Source organism: Apodemus sylvaticus, chromosome 4 (genome assembly GCF_947179515.1).
Source record: "Apodemus sylvaticus chromosome 4, mApoSyl1.1, whole genome shotgun sequence".
Lineage (NCBI taxonomy): Eukaryota > Metazoa > Chordata > Mammalia > Rodentia > Muridae > Apodemus > Apodemus sylvaticus.
Window position 1 is genome coordinate 8,201,118 of NC_067475.1, and position 15,042 is coordinate 8,216,159.

The 15,042-nt window shown below is 38.6% G+C and overlaps 1 protein-coding gene across 19 annotated transcripts in view; it reads right to left on the bottom strand.

Moving 5' to 3' along the window:
* The window catches only part of Zzz3 (zinc finger ZZ-type containing 3), a 64,585-nt gene that overhangs the window by 40,529 nt on the left and 9,014 nt on the right, over positions 1-15,042 (bottom strand). For all 19 annotated transcript variants that reach the window (XM_052178917.1, XM_052178905.1, XM_052178916.1 and 16 more), the window contains exons 2-3: positions 5,455-5,590; positions 2,792-2,945 (exon numbers count right to left, since the gene is read on the bottom strand). The gene's annotated coding sequence lies outside the window, so the exon portion shown is untranslated. The remainder of the gene's footprint in view (positions 1-2,791; positions 2,946-5,454; positions 5,591-15,042) is intronic.

Sequence of the window (15,042 nt, forward strand, 5' to 3'; positions counted from 1 at the left end):
TTGAAAAATGTTGAAAGCATTTTATTTATTTGATGTACCAAAATCTGGAGCTCTGAATGTTGAAGGTTATCTAAATATCTATGTAAATATGAACCTAAAACTAAAATTAAATTTATAAACAAACTATAAAACAAAATACAAACTTAATGATCTTCATAATTTGTGGTTGAAAAATAATACTGGAAACTCATTGAATTTTGTTTTTAATGAGTGATGCCAATTAAAGGTATATAAATCTCTTACATGATTTCTGTTAACTGGCTTTTCTTAACCATTCTTTTCTTTCCACATTGATCTAGAAATCTGAACAGGAAGCAAAATCTTTCTCTGGAATCCAACTTCCAGAAAAGAGACTATTAAAGCAGATATGTCATTAATTCTGGGAATTAAAAAATATTTATGCATATATATACACATATGTATGTACACACAAATATGAACACAAATCTCTATCAAATACCACCTATGAATACCTACACTTATGATTTCGGTTATAAAATTAAAACATCGATTAGTATCAAAAAAAAAAAAAAAAAAAATCAAGCCCTTTCCATGTCTTTGTTCCCTAAAAAGGTTTTAGTTCTTTCCAACAATTACAATAAAGCCCAATTATCGGCCTGTGATTATCAAGAAGCTTTCTTGGAAGAGGACCAATAAACTGTAAAACTGCTAGCATAAACAAACAAACATTTTAGAGACTAACAAGAAGAGTTTTTACAGCAAGTATTACCTGGTACTGAGAGTCCACATTAGAAGCATATCCTGAAGCTTGCTAGAAACCCAGACCTGGGTTTGATACTTAGAACAGAAAGGAGGAAAGGCAAGGAAAAAGAAAGACCTGCAGAATGTCAAGCCCTCCAGCCTACTCATACATGTTGTATATGAGAGACACTGAGATCAATGCCTTGAGGCAGTATTCTAACATATAATTCAATTATCAGGTTGCGAGCCCAATTAGTCATAAAATTCTTTTTAATATTTTACTTACTAGATAGCAATTATTTAAACAAAATATTAAAAATAAGGCCATGATCACTCTGGCTAAAGAAGCATCAAACAACAGATTGTAAAATTTCTTGGAATAAATTAACATTACATACACTTTACCTAAGAATGTCTACATTATTCCAACCAGATTTCAATACTGTTTTGCCAACCTTGTTTATTTAGCAAAGTAGTACAGACCAAAGCTGTAATTTTCTTTATTCTAGCTAAACACAGTCACTAAAGAATCTGGTGAAGAGGACTGGGTGTATAATTATATTCTAGTCAAATACGAAGTAGTTAAGGAACTAGAAGTGAACCCATATACCAACTAGCTCAGGAATACTCTTACTAATAAACTAAAATAAGAGACAGCTGATGGAAGCCTTAGCTACACACACTTAGAAATTGTATTCCTGTAGTGTTAGAATTAAGGGAAACCATGAGTTAACTAACACTTTCATGTGGGCAAAACCCAACTAGTAATTAAATCAAAATCTATCTGATGTTGCCCACCTACTACTGAGTTGCAGCACTTTGCAGAAGAGGAAGAGTGTGATTCTTCAATGGAATACAGCACTTTGTCCTGTGTTCTCCCATTCTCCTAAGTCCTCAACTACTGAAGAGACTGCAAAGGGCCAGCCAAAGTGTGGAAAAGGGCCAGCTTTTTCCACACTGAGTCCCAAACCTCCACTAAATCCAGACATCCTCTTGTCTGACTTCCACTGAACCACCTTCCCCAAAATTGAATCTACTTTTATAAAAACTATTAAATTCTAAAACAACATTAGCTCTTTCGGATCATAAACCTCTAGTCCCATGATTATACCCACATAACTGGATCAGAAACAAAAGAAACAGGACAGACTAAACAAGATCATCATTATTACTTTGGTTTTTTAAGACAGGGTCTCACTATGTACCCCTGGCTGTCCTAGAACTCACTAAGGAAGCCAGTCTGGCCTCCCACTTAAAGAGACTGCCTGCCTCCGCCTCCCCATGGGCGGCATGCATCACCATGCACAGCCAACACCTGTATGATTATCATATTATTTACTTTTATTAAGTGAACAACTTACAGAAAACTGGTCACAATACCTGTGTATTTTCAGGTACAAAAACCAAAGGAAAAAAGTGAGGAAGAGTGAGAAGTGTGGCTGGTCTGACTCTCCTGCCTGTCTACAGCACAGGCTGTGCTCAGGCACCACTTATCACACAGGTCTGTTGTGGGTTTGCAGGTCTGTTGATCTTGCTAGTCAGCTCTGGATAGCCTGGAACATTCTATAGTGCCCAGAGTGACCATAAACTCTTTTAACAACTCTTTTAAAAGACAAGGTATTTCAGCTGAACAATGCTCACTCCAGTGTAGCAGAACAACACCTGTGACCCTAACCCCTCAATTCATTGAAGGTTAATAGTAACTGCTTTGAAGTTTAGAAATTCTACTACACAGGTATATACAACTGAATCTCCTTTGTCATCAAGACAGAAATAGATGGTTGACAGGACAGATAGATATATAGGCAGACAGAGAGTAGATTTGAATGAATATATACATTGAGACAACTGAGAAGTCAAAACATTTCACACTGCTCCTTAAATATGTACATTTCAAAAGCAGGCTTACTGGTCTCTTATGATTCCAATAGTCATTTCATTTATCTCTTTGTTGGAAAATAAAAAAGGGAAAATACTTAATCTTCAGTACTTTCCCTAAAGAAAGACTGATGAAAAATAACGTATCTCCTCCCACCAAAATAAAATCAAGCTATAGTTGCCTTCTCTACTGCAAAACTGAATAACTTACCTGTACAACCAAAGATCTATCATTGTGGAAATATTATTTCTTTTCTTTATATCCTGAAGGAGATGGAGCTATGATCTACAATTGAGTTTCGGCTTCGGGCTTTCAGACTCTCAGCTTCAGCCTCGGAGAATACTAGAACCTCTTAAACACCTCTCTTTAAAATAAAATGATAAAAAAAGATATTAAATAAGGAAATGAACATATGCTAACAATTTGCTGTGACTACAAAAGTACAGAGGCTGCACTATTTTCACAGCAGTGACACTTGGTGCTTCCCAGTAAGCAACCCCAGGAGGCACTAAGTAACTGGGCAGAACTTGAAGAAACAACTAAAACAATATAACAAATCATTACAGACAACTCAATTAGTTAGCTTGAGTGAAGCATGACTCAGCGATTTCCTACAATTTCCTCTAAGGTTTTCTTTTGCCCTCCTCTTATAGATGACTTAAAGGATTTCTAGGGGTTTCCTAGATTTAGGATTGAGTACAAGAACCAGGACCTAAACCAGTGGTTCTCAATGTGTGAACCTTAATACAGTTCCTCACATTGTAGTGACTTCCCAACCATAAAATTATTTTCACCACTATTTCATAACTGTAATTTTGCTACTGTTATGAATCGTAATGCAATTCCTATGAGTCATCCAACCCCTAAGGGGTCAAGATTCAAAGGTTGAAAACCACTCAAAAATAACAAAAACCATTAGACTAACTACACAGGATGTAGTCTTCTGTTGTCTCATACATAGCACATGGAATATTCACTAACATGTTCTAAGACTTAGCTACTGAAGGAAGCTTCTGTTACTTTTTGCCATATGTATTTTCTTTTATGTTGTTGGGTTTTTTGTTTTGTTTTGGAAACAAGATCTCTCCTGAAATGAACTGTGTAGACCAAATTGGCCTCAAATTCAGAGACCTTTCTGCCTCTACCTCCTGAGTACTAGGATTATAGGTGTGTGCCACCATCCCTGGCCACACAGACTGTCAACAAGAACAAAAAAGCAAGGGTTTTCTGAGGTGAATATTCAGTCTACTATTTTAATTAACTCCATAACATTACAATTCTTCGCATCTCATATTTAATTGCAATTTTACTAGTATGTGTTGGGGTCTTTTTCAGACTATATGCTCTAGCTAATTAGGTTATTTAGGAGTACCCATCTTCAAAAAACTGTACAAGAAAAAGACAAGTAGATATTTATGACTCATTTTGCCACTTTAACTATTAAACCAGGTACTTTTAAATGAATACTATTTTAAGTGAAATATTATAATTAAGGGCTGATACCATTATCAAATCTTGTAAATCAGGGTTCTGTCTATTAAAAATGAGATTACTGTTAAAGGTGATGTATTGTGGTCTATGTAATTATAGCCAACAGAATCTATAAGTATTATAATTATTCAGCGCCTGTTACATATATAATGCACATAATAAGCTCTTCATTCCTGTAAATGCTATATTTTGTTGGTTTATGGTTTTTTTGGGGGGTGGGGGGGGGGGGGAGTGACATCGGTACACTATATAGCCCAGGCTAACCAAACTCACAGACTCCACCTGCCTCTGCCTCCTGAGTGTTGGGATTAATGATGTGAGTCAGCATACTCAGTTTTTCAAGATAGGGCTTCCAGTAGCCCAGACAGCCTCAAACCTCCCTATGTTGCTGAACTTGATTAAAGTCCAAGCACTGGGGTTACACAAATAATTATGCCTGTTGTTTTGTTGTTGGTGGTTTTCAAACAGGATCTCTCTACACAGCCCTATTTATCCTGGAATTCACTATGTAGACTTGGCTGGCCCCTAACTCACAAAAGTTCACCTCACAGCTTCCTTGTGCTGGAATTGAAGGTATGCACCACCATGCCCAGAGCTTCTGTTATATTGAAAGAAGATTTTATTTTTTCTTCTCAAACTTGCATTCTCATTTTAATGCCCTACAGAACTGTACTCTAGTATACATATTTACCCCTGAAAGTCCTTATTAATTTTCATATTTACATTAATTAAAAAATTAAGTAGGAAAAATTACTTCTCAGATCAGGTCTATGATCTACCTACTATAAATGCAACATCTTCTTTGAAGTCTTTATAGTATATACAAAGTAGAAGCCTGACTAAAAACATTTTCTTGTTTGTGTAAAGCTCTAAATTAACATGAAGAAGGGAACACAAGGAACACAAGATCCCACAGAGAGGAAGCTGACTTGAAGATTCAGCCACACACTGAAGAACCCAACCAATAACTTCTCTGCCTTCCCCAGAAGTCCATCGCCAAGCAAAGCAGGACATAGTCTAGAAAGGGGTGGCCTCCGTTAGAAGCGGCAGAGCAGGACATGGTCTAGAAAGGGGTGACCTCCGTCAGGAGCAGGGGCTCTGTGAATATGTGGAAGAACGGCACTCTAAAATCCTAGCCACAGTGCTAGACATTTCTTAGAAGGGTTCATTCTCAGGAGGAAAGCATCACTCACTCTATTTGCCAAATAAGAATATCTGATACTGCTATTTTCAAAAAAGAACTGGTACTTAAAGCTGAGTTCTACTACTATTCAGACAGGCTCCACTGAACATATTTCTTAAAATCCAATACAATGAAAAAACCCAAACCAGCCAATACTTCTCCCTCAGTTGGCCTTAGAGAACATCACAGTCTTCCTTACCTTCTCAAGTGTTCCGCCTAGTACTTAAATTTCCAAGCATCTGTATTTATATGTCATCATCACTGTTAATGTTACATCCATGTTACACTGAGACTTCAGGAATTATTTATACAGCTGCACTAGCACAACTTGTTATCTGTGAAGGGAAATCACAATATGGTCACCATGACTATGTTACTGTTTGCAGAACTGTGGATAACAAAAATAAGATATATCACACTTCAAGTTTCATAACTTATTTTATGACATAACATTAAACCATGATACACGTTATCTTCAACAGAGGTGATTTGTTAACATTCTTACATCTACGACAGACATTACCCATGAACACATATTCTCAATTTAAATTTTCTGCAAAGCAGAGAGCCTTAGATTGAAGACGTAACTTATTTACTAAGGTCTGCAATCAATTTGACAGACGAGAGAGAGAGAGAGAGAGAGAGAGAGAGAGAGAGAGAGAGAGAGAGAGAGAGAGAGAGAGAGAGAGAGAGGAGGAAGGGGGAGAGGAAGGGAGAGAGAGACAGAGAGAGGGGGGAGGGAAGGAAAGAGACACACAGAGAGACACACAGAAAGAGAGGGAGAGGGAGAGATATTTTAATCCCAGGTGTGGGATAGGAGGCTGCTTCACAGCAGGTGATTGTGATTTGCCTCATGCACTAGCAGAGGCGTGATTTTTGGCAGCTGCTGATAGTTTAATTCTGGGGTCTTTAAAATGGCGGAAACCTGAGAGAGCCTGGAGAGCCTGCTGCTCCCTCTACTGCTCCTGGTTGCTGTTTGACAAAAAGTTGGACTTGTCCCAAGGAACTCAGTACCCCTAATTAGCAGGAATAGCTTAAGGAAGACTATGCCCCCTTTTCCCTCTAACCTTCCTTCTTTGCTACCTCGTGTTGGGGGAGGGGTGGAAGGGATTAGAGTGGATTAAGGGTTTGAAGAGAGAAGTACAAGAACCCAATAAAGTATACCAAAAAAGGAGACCTACACAGGTCCCCAGGGGTGCATGCCTGTGATCCTAAAGCTGGGAAGACACAGGAAGATTAACTTGTCTTGGCAGCCTGCAAGCCTAACAAATTGGCAAGACCCCAGGTTCAGTGAGCAACTCTACCTCAAAAAATAAGGTTGAAAAACAATTGAAGATACCTAATGCTGACCCATACAGAAATGTGGAGAGGGTGGCATATCATGAGTTCTTAAAAATGACCTTAAAATTCTTGATAGGAGCTGTACAGGGCCTATTCAATTTTTGTATTGTTCAGGCCAACAGCAAACTGCTTGTCTACCAAGCATAAGATTGTAGGTCTGATTTCTAGCATTATGCACATACACATACATTATACACATACACATACAGAGCAAACATGCATGTCTAATAAATTACTCTTATAGTAACCTTACCATAGACTATATACTCTACAGGTCTAATCCATCAAAAAGCAGAAAATTAATGACTCAAAATAAAGTGAGGCGTGTGTCTATGAGCTCCTGAATATAATCCCAACACTCAGAAGTCCAATTACACACATAAATCCTGTCATCCTGAACACAGTGGAATCTTGTCTCAAAATAACAAACAAATGCACGCACACGCGCGCGCGCACACACACACACAATTTTTTTTTCCCAAGGACAAGACACAGACTTAGCATGTGAGGGGCCCTGAGGCCAAACCCCAACACCCCAAGACTAAAAAACACCTCTCAAACACAGCCATGCAAACATTTCTTAAAAATAAAGTTCTTAGGCTGGTGAAATGGCTCAGCAGTTAAGAGCACCGACTGTTCTTCTGGAGGTCATGAGTTCAAATCCCAACAAATAAAGAACCTATGGCCTGGAGCAAGTGGGGCCAGAGCAAAAGGGAGAAAGGAAAAGGGGGGTTAAAATAATAACAACAATAATAACAATAATAATATCCTTAATGCTGGGCAGTGGTGGCGTATGCTTTTAATCCCAGCACTCAAGAGGCAGGGGCAGGCAGATCTAAATTTGAGACCAGCTTTGTCTATAGAGTAAATTTCAGGACAGCAAGGGCTACACCAAGAAAACTGTTTCAAAAAACAAACAAAATTTTTAAAACTATAGTTGTTGCTAATCACCTAAGAGATACATTCCTGTGATCAGAAGGATGACAAAAACAAACAAACAAACAAACAAACAAAGTCACCAGGTTCAGCTGTACGCACATAAAGTTGCTGTTGCTTATGAGACAAAAGGATTGCTTGAATCCCGGCAAATATTGTGCTTCAAAAGCAGTCTTAAGTCATTTCACTCACTTTAGTGTGACTTAACGCTTATTTCATATATATCATAGAAAGATGCCACAATGCCTGCCCAATTCCTACACAATAGTAAAGTAAAAAGCTATATAGAAAAACATAGGTAATTATATACCTATTTTGTGGGTAGAAGAAATGTCAAACCAGTGTCACGGCACATCCCCGAATCTTAGCACTTAGCACCTGAGACGTAGAAGGGAGTATAAGAAGCTCAAGGTCATCCTCAGCTATGGCTGGCACCCTGAGCTCCAAGAGAACTTGCCTTTAAAATTAATGTAAGAAAGTAATTTCATAAAAACAAGGTAAATCAAGTGATCCAAATGCCCATACCATCTCTGAGATGCTCTTTGTTTATTCACATGCATCTCAAAGTTAGGCATTCCACAAAAGAATGCTGGTAGGACCTTCTGAAGCAGATAAAATACTTTTGAGTTGTAAATACAATGTTTCATTTGAATTCTTTTATTTTAATAACTACAACTTCTAGGTGCTTAAAAACAGCTATTTGTTTCTTATATGCACAAACAGAAACAACTTATGTAAGCCTGTTCTTAAAGCTTATTTTATTCAACTCTTGCTACAAGGCTTTGGTTGTTTTTCTGTACTAATAAAATTCACGGGCTATTCAAGCATTCAACAGCAAATCTAAAAACTAATCTTCATTGCAAAGAATTCTCTTCTCTGCTCCTTGCTACTGAACACTAGACTACTGTGCTCACTGGGTTATAGGACCTCAGATTCATGACACACGAGCGCTCTTTAAATGCAGTCTCCGAAAAAATAAAACAGTCCCCATGAAATATATATTTGTCTACTTCACTTTTCTAAAACTGTTTGCCAATTTATATTATTTTGTTATGTATATGTGTGTGTTTCAGTACAGATATGAGAATGTGATTTCAGGTGCCTACCCACATAGAATAGAAGTCTGAAAGTCCCTTAACACTGGAGTTATCATCTCAAAATAACAAAAAACAAAAAAACAAAACACAAAACCTTCTGAGCCATGTCTCTTCCAAGGACTCTTATACATCTCTGGTCACAGAGTAGAGAAAAATTGGCTGCTACCCGAAACTAAATTTTCTATTTGAATTGATTAAATAAACTAAAAATCTGATTTTTTAAAAGTATGAAAATTATTTTACACTTTACAAACAAGACAGACACTATAGGACGATGGTCAGTAAGCAAAACCAACAATGACTACATCTGCTCTGGCCTGTTGAAGGGGATCCTACCCAGCAGAGCCGGAAGTGACAGCAGGTACAATGGTTTTCCAGAGTTAAGAGCACCAACAGAGTTTGGGAAGGTTGTGCTAGAAATAAAGCACCAGAGCACAGAGCAATACAAAATGGGGAACAAGATTGTAGAAAACCTACAAAGGTATTCCTTCCACCTTGGGCTGCGAATAGCTAACCAGAAACTTCCCTGTAGAAGGAGGCCTCATCTCTTAGAGTTGTTCTTGGGTCAAGGTATGCACACAGAATGAACACTTTCCCAGGCCCATCAAAGCTAGCTAGACAGGAAAGGGAGAGAACGAGAGACTAAAGCCTCCAAACTCTTGTCCCAAAGTCCACTCCATACTTTTACATGAAAGTCATAGACCCAAATTATGATCTTTACATCTGGGTCACAAACAGCACTACAATCCTCTTCTGTCCCTTTGTTTGTGGCAGAAAATTGTACATGTCAAGAATTAACAACTAACTTGGACTGCTAAGAGGAAAGCAAAATACCAGAGCTGGGCAGACAGGGTGAGACAGCAATACTCTCAACTTGGAGTACTCTAACCTGATTTTTAAGCTTCTGAAAGTCCTACATTTTTTCACCTTTGGAATAAAGACTCGTTTTTTAAACATACTTATCATGAATATTGTTGTTTCCTCTTAAATCCATCTCCTTCTCTGCCATTTCTACTCCCTAAAAGTAACCACTAGACCCTTAACATTAATTTGTTTTTTGTCAAATTTTGAATTTTACAAAAGGTTATATATCACAAATACCAACATATTTTAATAGGGATAGAAATTGTACTTGGCTTTTCTATCTCTTATTAATTCCAGTCTAAATCTCTCCAATAGTTAACTGTCAGATTGCTTCTGTTACTGTAATAAAATATCCTGACAAAACAAACTGGGAGGAGGGGGTGTAGAGGAGGTGGAGGGTTTGCTTTACCTCCTAATTCCAGGTTGCAGTCCATCACAGTGGCAGAAGTCAGAGTAAGAGGAATGTGAACTAGCTAATGAGACCCAGCCACAGAGAAGAGAATGAACACACGGATGCCTGCTTATGTCACCTCAACATCTCTACTCATACAGCTCAGGGTCCCTACCTAGGGAAGCAAGGCCATTCATTTCCAACAGTTTTCTTTCAAGACAACCCCCCCCCACACACACAAACACACAGCAGTCATGTCCATAAGACAATCTGATCAAAACTATTTCTCATGGGCAATCTCTTCTAGGTGGCTCTAGATTGTGCCAAGCTGGAAAATTAAAGCTAACCACCTACTAATTAAATCTGAATTAAAAACACAAACCAGCTGTGTTTTCAAATGTTTTCAGAATCATCTGATAAAGGAAAGAGAGATGTTTGTGGTTCCACATGTGTGGAATTTAATCTAAGTGTAATATATTTTTGTAATTTTATAACTTCTATATTTATATGAAGTACAGGTTTGTATAAAGAAAAGTGCACAAAGCCAGGTAAGGTGGCACATGCCTAGAACCCCGAAGAAATAAAGGCCAGGTTTTCAGTAGGAGAGGCAAGAATTTACACACTTCAATTTAGATTTCAAAGGCAATCAATCCTAATAGAACTACGGCACTGGGTATGTTAAGAGCAAATCCGAGACTGTAAACTATCTTGCCTGGGCAGTGAGTATTCTTTCAGGGCCTGCTCTTACAACTACACCGTAATTTCATTACTGAAGGTTCCCCTAAGATTAAATGACAGCTTTACATTTCCCCCCTAAACTTTAGGTCCATATATCAAACTGTCTGCCAGTATCAATACAAACTCCAAATTATATTAAAGCTCCAAGTACTACCTTCCTTTCCACTTCTAATGCCTATTTGGTGCTTTCACATTCTTTCCTAAGTATGTGAATATTTGGCATTATGAAACACCCTCTATCAAACTAAGACCCTAGGAAGTAACCATTTGGGAGAATGACTTTCTGTACATGTGGGTACTAACATGCCGCAATGTCTGCTTCCACATGAGTTCCTGGGATTAAACTAAAATGTCAAACCTGGAAACAGATGCCTTTTCTGGATAACCATGTCGACAGCCCAAAGTAACTTTTTAAACTCTTTTTTCCTGTCACCCAGCCTACTCAACACCATACACATACTCAAGCTAACTCTATACCTGTTAGGTGATGTGCACTTCACTATATCTGTCACAAAGTGAGCTACTGTCCCAGTCTGAGGCAGGGTCTCTCTAGGGAACCCAGGCTGTCCCCATGCTTACTCTTCTTTCCTGGACTGAGCCCAGCTTCTGAAGAAAACAATCAAACTCCTTTCTTTCAAAAGTCAGTTCTCCTGAGAGAAATCTTCAAGCTATCAATGACTTTGTCACCATCTTTTGTGTATTTCTTGAGGGTGAGGTTTCCTCCCTGACCATGATGCTGTTTCTCTAGGGTCATGCTGGTACCCCTCTTCAGATTCCTTCTGGAAAGCTCTATGAAAGAAGACACAGGGTCTCCCACCAAATACCCCTGTACCAATCAATACATGAACTGCAGCAGCTTAACACATTAGACGGGAATCGGGAGATGTCTGTCATCCTAGCATTCCTGGAGCTAAGTTAGGATTTGCTAAGTCTGCGGCAGCCGAATAGAATGTAGAGTGTGAGAGAGAGCCTGTCTCAAATGAGTGAAGACTGGTGAGGTCACTCAGCGAGTAAAGCTGCTTGCCTTCGAGCCTGACAACCTGAGTTTGATTCTTGGGACATAAATTGTGAAAAGAAAGAGCATGTACCATGGCACACATGGTATATGCCCACTTGCACATGTGTGCACATACAATTTAAGTGGTTTTTTTAAAAAGGGAACACTTGTAACCTGCACTTCCTAAGAGCATGAATCATCTCATGCACTGTCCACACTGCCCTCCACGTCCTCTCTTTTGAGTATTTTCATTTTAGTGACTTCACTTAAAGCTGAAGGGTTTGTGTAATGCCTCAATGCCAGTTAGTATTAAAGCAGAAATGTGAGCCCAGGAAAGTCTGTCACTGTAATAGACAGAAGGATAGACAAGTTAGGGAATGAGCTTAGTGAAATTTAATTGAGCTGCTTAGAAGCCTTTTAAATTCCACCCAGTGTTATGTGCAGCAAGCTAGGATAAGAGGTTAATTTCTGGCTAGTTACTGCAACCATGACAACATCTACCTTCAAAATTTTTGGAATATGGTTGGGAAGACAAAAAAAGGAGACAAAGTTATAACAATTAAATAGAAGATAGTATTATCTCTAAAACAAACTTTAAATACAGAAAATTTCTATCACATTTTAAAATTTTAAAGAAGCAAAAGTGAGTCAGGTGTTTCATGTTTCAATAAGAAACACAAGAGCGTACAAACAAAAATCAGTTCTGTAGGCCGGGGTGCAGTCCAGCATGTTACCAGCATGTACGGAAGTTACCAGCATGTACCAAATGTAAGTTCAATCCTTAGCAACTATAAAATTTTTCTAATCAAAATTTCTACATGAAGTACATGAAACAAAAATGCCAACGTAGGCACTACTGTTCCCAAGTTTTCCCCTTTCCCCATACCTCCCAGAACTAAGTAACAAGTAGCATTCCATTACTAGTTTACTGGTGGGAAGACTCAATTAACAGATGTTTGTGCATTTGCTGTCATCCCATTTCCCTCTTTCACACCCACTCATGAAGACTGCATTTTAAAAGCAGATTTTAAAAATAAACACACAGCAAATAAAAGATTTAAACTGACTGCTGTCAGTTCCAGCGATGGAGGGCCATCATCATGTAGATGGAGTCCTGAGTAGGGTGGAGAAGCAGATGGTGAAGAAAACGGGCACAGACAAGCTCTGAGTAGCCCCTCCAAATGTCTTGGAATACGTATGAGAGGTTGCTTTTATCAACTTGGCCCTAGGATCACCTGGGAAGATTCCCAGTGAGGAATTCTTTTAACTGGTCTGGCCTGTGGCATAACCAGTATTGCACAAATGACACAAGTTCCAGGATAGCCAGGGCTATAGAGAGACCCTATCTCAAAGACAGATCATGTCTGTATTGGTATGTGTACCAAGTCCAGGTGCCTCGAGAGCTCAGAGGTATCATATTCCCTGATGTTACAGTCAGTTACAGACAGTTGTGAATCACCCATACTCTGCAAGATTAATAGATGCTCTTAACCACTGAGCCCTCAGTCTTCTCTCTAGCCCCTTGAGTTTATTTTACTAGGATTTTAAAGACCATTACTGCTTAGAGAAAACAGCTAGTAGTATCCTGGATCTAATCCACTCTATGCAAACAATTGTTCCTGGAATTCTTTATTAGTTTTTTACCAGGTCTTCCCTTCCCTTCTCCCCACTAAGCACACTCAGGTTCCTCAATAGAGGAACTCAGACTCTGCTTTTGACGCACCAAACATTCTCCCTTAATAAAATAATATAAACAAAGAAGCTAAAAATAATAATAAAACAAAAATAACAAAAATATTTTTTATTATTATTACAAGTTCTTAATCCTGTGTCTTAATCTTATGATTACACATAGTGTTATCTGTGGCTGTGAACTGCCTGTTGGTACTAAAAATCAATCTGGGATCCTCTGAGGAGGCAGGAAGTGCCAGTCACCTCTCTAGTTCTTCCCTCACCTTACCTTCAAGCAAGGTCAACACTGCAAATGTATACCAGCCAACATGGCTGCAAATGTATACCAGCCAACATGGAATCCTACTGGTCCAGCCTGATACTTCATCTGTTTGTGTGGTGAGGTGCTGTTTCATGGTTTTGTCTTGTTTTGAAAAATCACCTTGTAACCCGGCTTGCCAGGAACTATCTCCTTAAGTAGTTGAGGCTAGCCTGCAACTTAAAGAGATCTGCCTGCCTCTTCCTCCCAAGAGCTTCGAGCAAACCAAAGGCATGCAGCACCACACCTCACCTGACGGAGTTACATCTTTAGGTTTCTCAAACATCTGCCTAAATTCATAAGAGTATGTTGTCATTTCAGTTAACACTACATGCTGAGGGTTATTTATCAGTACTGACAGCTTATACTATTCAGTCATTGCCTATCTTTTCCCTCAACTTTCTGAAATTCATTTTCCTAAGAATTACTAAAACTGTAAGCGGACACAGCCTCTACTTATTAACTGAAACATTCAGTTTATAGCTGTGAGTGGTTTTGGAAAAACACGAGCTTTGGAGTAACATGCCACTGTGTGACAAACTCCAAACATCCATGTCTACATCAGCAAGAAGAACCAGCAGTACTCACAAGTCTTTGTGGTACAGACTCCAACTAGAATACACTAACTTTATTTATAACAAAACTACAGCTTTGAGATACAGGAATTTGCTTAAATGTACAGAGCTAATAAGGGCTAGAGTCAGAATTTAAATTCAAGTTCCAAACCCATGTTCTTTATACTATGCCACCCCAATCCCTAACTATAAAAAGGGCCAACTGCCCACAAACAGGTGTTCAATCATGGCCAATTCCAAATTCTTCAGTGGTCAAAACCCATGCTCTATCAGCAACTCTCTTAAACTTAAAAAACAAACAAACAACCCTTTATTTAGGACTGAAGTGATGTCTCTGCAGTATAAGAGCACTAGCTGTTCTTCCAGAACACCCACATGGCAGCTCATAACCATCTGTGAATTCAGACCCAGAAGATTCCTTCTTCTGGTCTCTGCATGCATTACACGCAATTGATGCACAGACATACACGCAGGCAAAATACACACACACACAAAATATGAATAAAGGGGATTTTTTTTTTCAAAAGCTCATTCTATGCATGAGTGTTTGGCCTGACACCTGCACAGATCAGCAGAGGGTAGTGCCAGGCTCTATTGGAACTGTGGTTAGGGATGATTTTGATATGGATGGTAGCTAGAAATTAAACCAGGTGTTCAGCCCTGGTACAAGAACAACACCTGAGTCATCCTCCAGTCTCCATTCTTTTCAACTTTTAGATTACCAGCAAAACCAAAAAACGTAGTTAAAGCTATGAGAATTTTTCTTAGTAGTATATTGTTGTTTATTTAATTCACAAACTAAATCTTAAAATTATACCAAACATTTTCGTCAAATACTTCAGTGTTAAGAAGCCCCTT